Below are 6,530 nucleotides of genomic sequence, written 5' to 3' on the forward strand. Positions count from 1 at the left end.
CCAAGGGGCCTTTTCATTGTGTGTTTTATCTTCTGCCCAGATTTTATTCCAAAATTCTTGCACTTCTTCTTTTGATGGGACAGACTTTATTGTTACTGGTGTTTTCCCTATCTTCCTGTAGAAATTTTTGGGGTTATTTTGGGGTTATTTTTGAACATGTTATTATTATTATTATTATTATTATTATTATTATTATTATTATTATTATTATAAAATAAAATATAAAAAAGATTTTACCAAGAGAATAGTGATGATAAAAAGCGTGAAAGATTAGTCCCTGATGCTGATGAAAGTCGACTTTTCTGGGGTAAGATATGGAGTAAGCAAGAACAACATAATACTACAGCTGAATGGAGAACAACTCTGGGAATGGTCTGGATTGACTATTGCAAAGCTTATGATATGATTCCACATTCGTGGATCATCGAGTGCTTAGATTTGTTCAGAATTGCGAGGAATGTAACGTGTTTCCTGAAGGGAAGTATGGTAGAATTGAAAACTGAACTGACATCTTACGGAAAAAGTATGGGCACCCTGGGTATCAGAAAAGGATTTCCCAGGGTGATAGCCTATCTCCGTGGCTTTTTGTCCTATGCATGATACCCCTGACCTTGGTACTTAAGAAAATTAACCTGGGGTACCAACTAAAGGAAAATCCCAAACAACCATCCACTTCCTCTTCGTGGATGATTTGAAACTGTATGGCAAAGATGAGACACAAGTGAGTTCCTTGGTGAACACAGTTCGCTGTTTTAGTACTGATATTAGAATGGAATTTAGACTGAAGAAGTGCGGAATAATCTACCTAAAAAGAGGCAATGTACAGTCCCAAGCAGAGATAGAATTACTGAACAGAGACTTGATTGAACAAATTGAAATGGGAGGATACAAATACCTTACCTTGGTGTACTAGAGTTCAACGAGATAATGAAAAAGAAAATGAAAGAGCAACTGAGGATGGAATATTTCTGAAGAAAATGGATACCAAGACTAGAAAAATGGTGACAGTACACAGAGCCTTCCACCCTGGGAGTGATACCGACAGGCTGTACTTGTCCAGAAAAAAGGGTGGGAGAGGTTTAATCAGTTACCAGGACTGTATCAAAGCAGAGGAAAACAGCCTTGGGTGGTATATAAAAAATGCCATGCAGCCATTGTTGAAACATACGAAGGAGGACGGTGTCATCAACACTGAAAATTATGTAACTAAAGAAAAATTTAAACAAGAAACGAACAAAAGAAAAAGAAAAAACATGGAAAGAAAAGAAAATGTACGGTCAGTTTGCAAGAGAGGTGAACGCGAAGACAGATACAGAGGACTGGTGGCTATGAATGAGGAGAAGTGACCTGAAGATAGAGACAGAAGCGCTCATATGCGCAGCTCAGAAACAAGCGTTAAGGACCAACTATATGAAGTGCAGAATAGAAAACACTACCGATAGTGACAAACGCAGAATGTGTAGTGAGGGGGGTGAAACGGTATGGCACATCGTTAGTGACTGCCTGATGAAAGGCACAACGCGAATGCAAAAAACGCCATGAAAATGTGGCAAGAATGATCTAATGGGAGCTCTGTGGAAATAACTGGCTACAAAGAACAAAGACGTGGTATGAGAAAACTCCAGAAGGATTCACCAAAAACAAGAATTACAAAATCCTGTGATCACCCGACCAGACATCAGAAACCGGACATAGTTGTGGTGAATAAACAAAGGAAGAAGATGTATGATAATCAACAGTACATGCCCAGGTGACAACAGGATCAATGTGAAAGAAGAAGAAAAAATAAACAACTATGACGATTTAAAATGAGAAATACGAAGGTTGTGGTAAATGAAGAGAGTAGACGTGATACTAATAGTAATTTGTGCACTTGGAAGTATCAGCACTCAACAACAAACATGGCTGTAAAAGACCTGAACTCCTCCTCGTATAAACCTTTCCATAAGCTGAACGAGAAACTCGCATATAAACATAAACAGTCTTGTCACTCTCCTGTAATATATCTAAAAACTCGATAGTTAATATCAGTAATAGAGTATCTAACCACTCTTCTTCAGAAATTTTCAAGAAGGCAGGCCACTACTATAACAATAGCCAATAGTGGATTTAAAGATAAGTTGATATATAATCCCTCTAATATTAATAAAATAATAATAATAAATCCGGTGGCTTTAAAGATGAATTAATATATAACCCTTCTAGTATTAATCAGAATAATAGTAATAGACCTAAAAATAGACCAAGGAAAATTATTTGATTCGCCCCTCCCTTTTCCCCTTAATGTAAAAACTAACAAAAGCAAAAGATTCCTGTCTCTCTTAAACAAACATTTTCCAGAAAATCACAGGTACAGGATAATAGTTAAAAGGTGTTTTATGAAATTATCATATAACTGCTGCCTCAATATGAAGAGTATCATTACACGAGGTCAACACCAAGAGCCTAAATCTAGTTGTAACTGCTGAGACCCAGAAACCTTTGAATTTGACCAGCGATGTATCATTAAATCTGTCAGAAGTTACTGCTACGCTAGATGATAAGACAACTGGCAAGAAGAGCTATATCGGACTATGTGAAAGAGAATTTAAGAATTGCTATGCTAATCATATAGCTTCCTGCCGACATAAGGACAAAAATGAAGCTACTAAGTTGAGTAGTCACGTATGGAGTTTGAAATCTAATTCAAAACCACATATAACAGAGTAGAAAATAATCGAAAAATCTACACCTTATGTTAACGAATAAAAAAAAATATAAGCTATGCTTAGGTGAAGAAGCTCAGATCCTTTTCAGATCTAAGATCTCTAACTCACTGCTGAATTGTAGATCTGAAATTTTCAGCAGTTGTTAGCATATGCCTCAGTTCCAGTTGAAGAATTGGGAAGTTCCTCTTCCATCTCATAACTGTACAATAAAGTTTTCAGCCTTGGAATTTATGGTCTAAGGGAGATAAATCTATTCCCCCTTTTGATTTTTTTCTGATTGCCTTACCTTCTTTTTTTTTTTTTTTAACTTTCCACATTTCTATATACTTCCTTCTCGCCTTTTCTCGTTTCTTCTCTCTTTCAATTTTTAGTTCGTTATGCCACGTGGGCTGAGCCATATGACAGTGCCGAGATGTCAAACGTATTATAGATTTTTCTACATACTGATTCGTTTACAAACTCGCACAAACAAATGGATTATATTGAATTAAATTGTTGTACCCTAGAAGCAACTGAAAATGTAGAGAGAACACAATCTACAGACAAGATGAGTCAAAATTTGAACCATGTATGCACAACCTTACACTTAATTTAAGGGCTTTTAACGCGAAACCAGCAGCAATGCATTTTATGTGGAACCAGCACTAGTGCTTTTAATGTGACACCAGACCCAGTGCATTTTATGTGGCACCAGCATTGGTTCTTTTAATGTAGTACCAGCACTAGTGCTTTTTCATGTGGCACCAGCACCAGTGGTTATTATGTAGTACCAGCACTAGTGCTTTTTATGTGGCATCATCACTAGCGGTTTTTATGTGACACCATCACCAGACGGGTCTTCTTGAGTTCAGCAACGCACCACATATCTCTGTCCTTTGCCATCTCCTTTTTAAGGCTTGAGATTGGCCTTCAATGCTTCGTCTCGTGTCTTCCTGTGTAAATAATTAAATAGACCAACTTGGTCACTTGCTGGGAAACATGCTTCTTACCACACACACACAAACACACACACATAAGATATAAGTAATGGTCATTACATATTTTTCTTTGTTGTAGTAAATTTGACTTACAGCTGTTTCCTGTAGTCATTGTAGGTTCATTGTTGATAGGTTTATTCAGTCGGTTGAGAAACGTTGAACGACCTAGAAAATCAATGCTATTTTCGTCAGTGTCATTTCTGGTTATAACAAAACAGAACACTGAAGGAAAGGTACAGGTATGGGGAGGGGAGCGATGAGGGGCAATAAGAAATAGACGAGTGAAGGAGAGATACAGAGAAAGATGAAGAGAAGTGATGAGTTGGAAAAGGACTAAAGGGAAGAGAAGGGAAAAAAGGAAGAGGGGAAGGAATAGAAAGAATAGAGGAGGGGAGGTATTCGATAGAGAAAGGTACAGAGAATGGCTCGAAACTAAAGAAAGGACAGTCATAAAAACATTAGTGTTTGTAATTTGGTCATTACACACGAAAACATTTGCGTTGTTTTCAGGTCAAATGCTATCCGGATATTTGTTGAAATTTGATACAGGCCACTTACTTTCATAGTCAACTTGAATGTTTAATATTTAGTGTTTTGTGCTGTCCTGCATAGTGAGAAAATGAATGAAAAATCAGCAGTAACTATATTATGACGGGAATGTTGAGAAAGCTTTGCTGAACTTGGACATTAAATAGAGACAGAGGTTAAGTTAAATCGAATTAGGCCGAGGTAAAGATCATGGACCACACACCCTTTGGGATTTTTTTTTTTTACAGGAACACACTATGAATTTTGAAATGCAGGTTTTTTGCAGATACAGAATCTCTGCCCTTGATATAGTGTGTTTTTGTAAAAAAAAATTTAAAAACCCAAAGGAGATGCAGTCCTTGCTCTTTACCTCCGCCTCAAATTGAGTTATTTAAAAAACAAACAGAATTGAAGGCAAAATAAAATTTAGAATTAAATTAAATCAAAAGAATTTTATTTTAATATCATATTTGTAGAAAATTTTATTCAAAAATATTTATTTTTCTGGAAGTTATGAGAATAGGGCACATATGTGTACTTATGGACAGGTAAATCTGGTTGGTCACAATAGGCTTCTGCACAGGCTGCGTATACTTACCTCCCCTTCTTTTTATGATTATTCATGCAACAAGTAAACCATTATACTTAAATTATATATGGAAGTAATCGGTTGGCAGTTGGTGGCCTATTTAAGACTCCATTGATACACTGCATATAGTCACAAAAGACATTAATACATTCAAAGTGACAAAGAAACGAGACAGGTCGTCGTTGGATGTGCTAGAAACAACAGCCAAAATCGCCCTTAAATCATACGCAAAACATTGCTTTTTGTTTGCGCATAATCTGAATATGAATTCTCGTGTGCAAACATTTTCAGAAAATTCCACAAAATTTTTTTAAAAAGTTATGAGGGGTTATATGGGGTGCTTAAACCACAATTTCGCTCTCACATGTATGAATGCATTTACACGTAGTTAAGTGACTTCTGTCCGAGATTCCAATTTTACTCAGGTGGAACGCGATGGCCATTTGATGATTAAAAATCATATTATACTTATGTAACTAAATATTATTCGGAATTGTATTTAAAAGAATTGTTAAAATATTTTGAGTATTGTGGAAGTATAGGCATTTTTTGGCATATAATGTTTTACAACAAAATCTTATATGGATCACCAAGGGCTATGTGGACCCTGGTTGAGAAGCAACATACATAAAGAAAAGTTGTAAAATCGGAGGATCGGGTCCTCCCTGAAAAGAAGTTGACGTCAAATCCAGACACTCCTTTGCTTGAAAATATGTCAGCAACAAGTGTTGTTTCTCAAAACCGGATTTATTCACCATGTTTCTAATTGAAGAGATAACCTTCGGTAAACATCTGACGTCTTGTTTCTGACTCCACCCCTATTTCCTAAACCGTACTATTTCTTGATGAATAACAGAGGTACTGTCCTGTGGCACCTCTTCCATGCCTACACACCAGAACTAACGGCCACACCCTAGTGACATTCATAGTGAAACCTAAACATTTCTTACTGTCCATTTTTTTTTTCATCGATAGATGTTTACTAAAGCAGTGTTTACAAAAGGATCGACAACTTCGTAACCCTTCTTATAACTTATAAACACACACATAAAGTGTTAGTTCGATAGTAAATTGTTTAGAACTAAATTTAAAACGTTTCAACTTACTCCAGTTTTGTTTTGTTCGTAATCCAGCACTTAGTAATTCGGTAACGGTGTGAAATACAACTCCACTCCTCTCGCATTGTAAATATGTTTTTCTTACATACACATGCACGCGCGCGCACGCACACGCACACACACACACACACACACACACACACACACACGCGCGTATAGTAGTCGCAGGCATGGCTGTGTAGTAGGAAGCTTGCTTCTTAATCAGGTAGTTCCGATTTAAGCTCCACTGCGTGGTATCTTAAGCAAGTGTCTCGGACAGACCAAAGCCTTGTGAGAGGATTTGTTACATAGAAACCGAAAGAAGCCCACCGTGTATATAAATAAATAAATAAATATATATATATATATATATATATATATTCTTCCTTCCAGTTTCTAAACGCTTTGCAACGTTTGCTTTTGAAAGTAGTGGTTTTCTGATTGCAGCCCTCCCGTGAAATCCGGCTTTGTGCAGCGCCTGGCGAAGAGTTTTTGTGGAAACTGGGTTCTCGACGTGGTCCTTAAGCTCTGCAGTAATTTTGGGAGCGGTACTTTTGAGATACTTTCAAACAATTCGCGTAAGAGTCCGACGATCCCTATCTGAAAGTTTGGGCTTTCTTCTGGAGTTTTG

At 37.0% G+C, this 6,530-nt stretch overlaps 1 protein-coding gene across 2 annotated transcripts in view; it reads right to left on the minus strand.

Annotated features, from left to right (window-relative positions):
* The window catches only part of LOC106868859 (uncharacterized), a 42,209-nt gene extending 36,144 nt beyond the window's left edge, over positions 1–6,065 (minus strand). The window contains exons 1-2 of one of the 2 annotated variants that reach the window (XM_052977393.1): positions 5,909–6,036; positions 3,779–3,850 (exon numbers count right to left, since the gene is read on the minus strand). The gene's annotated coding sequence lies outside the window, so the exon portion shown is untranslated. Of the gene's footprint in view, positions 1–3,778; positions 3,851–5,908 lie in introns of both variants that reach the window. The other variant, XM_014914304.2, reaches the window with a different exon arrangement.
* Between the last annotated feature and the right edge of the window lie 465 nt (positions 6,066–6,530).

This window comes from Octopus bimaculoides, chromosome 28 (genome assembly GCF_001194135.2).
Source record: "Octopus bimaculoides isolate UCB-OBI-ISO-001 chromosome 28, ASM119413v2, whole genome shotgun sequence".
In the NCBI taxonomy this organism is placed as follows: Eukaryota; Metazoa; Mollusca; class Cephalopoda; order Octopoda; family Octopodidae; genus Octopus; species Octopus bimaculoides.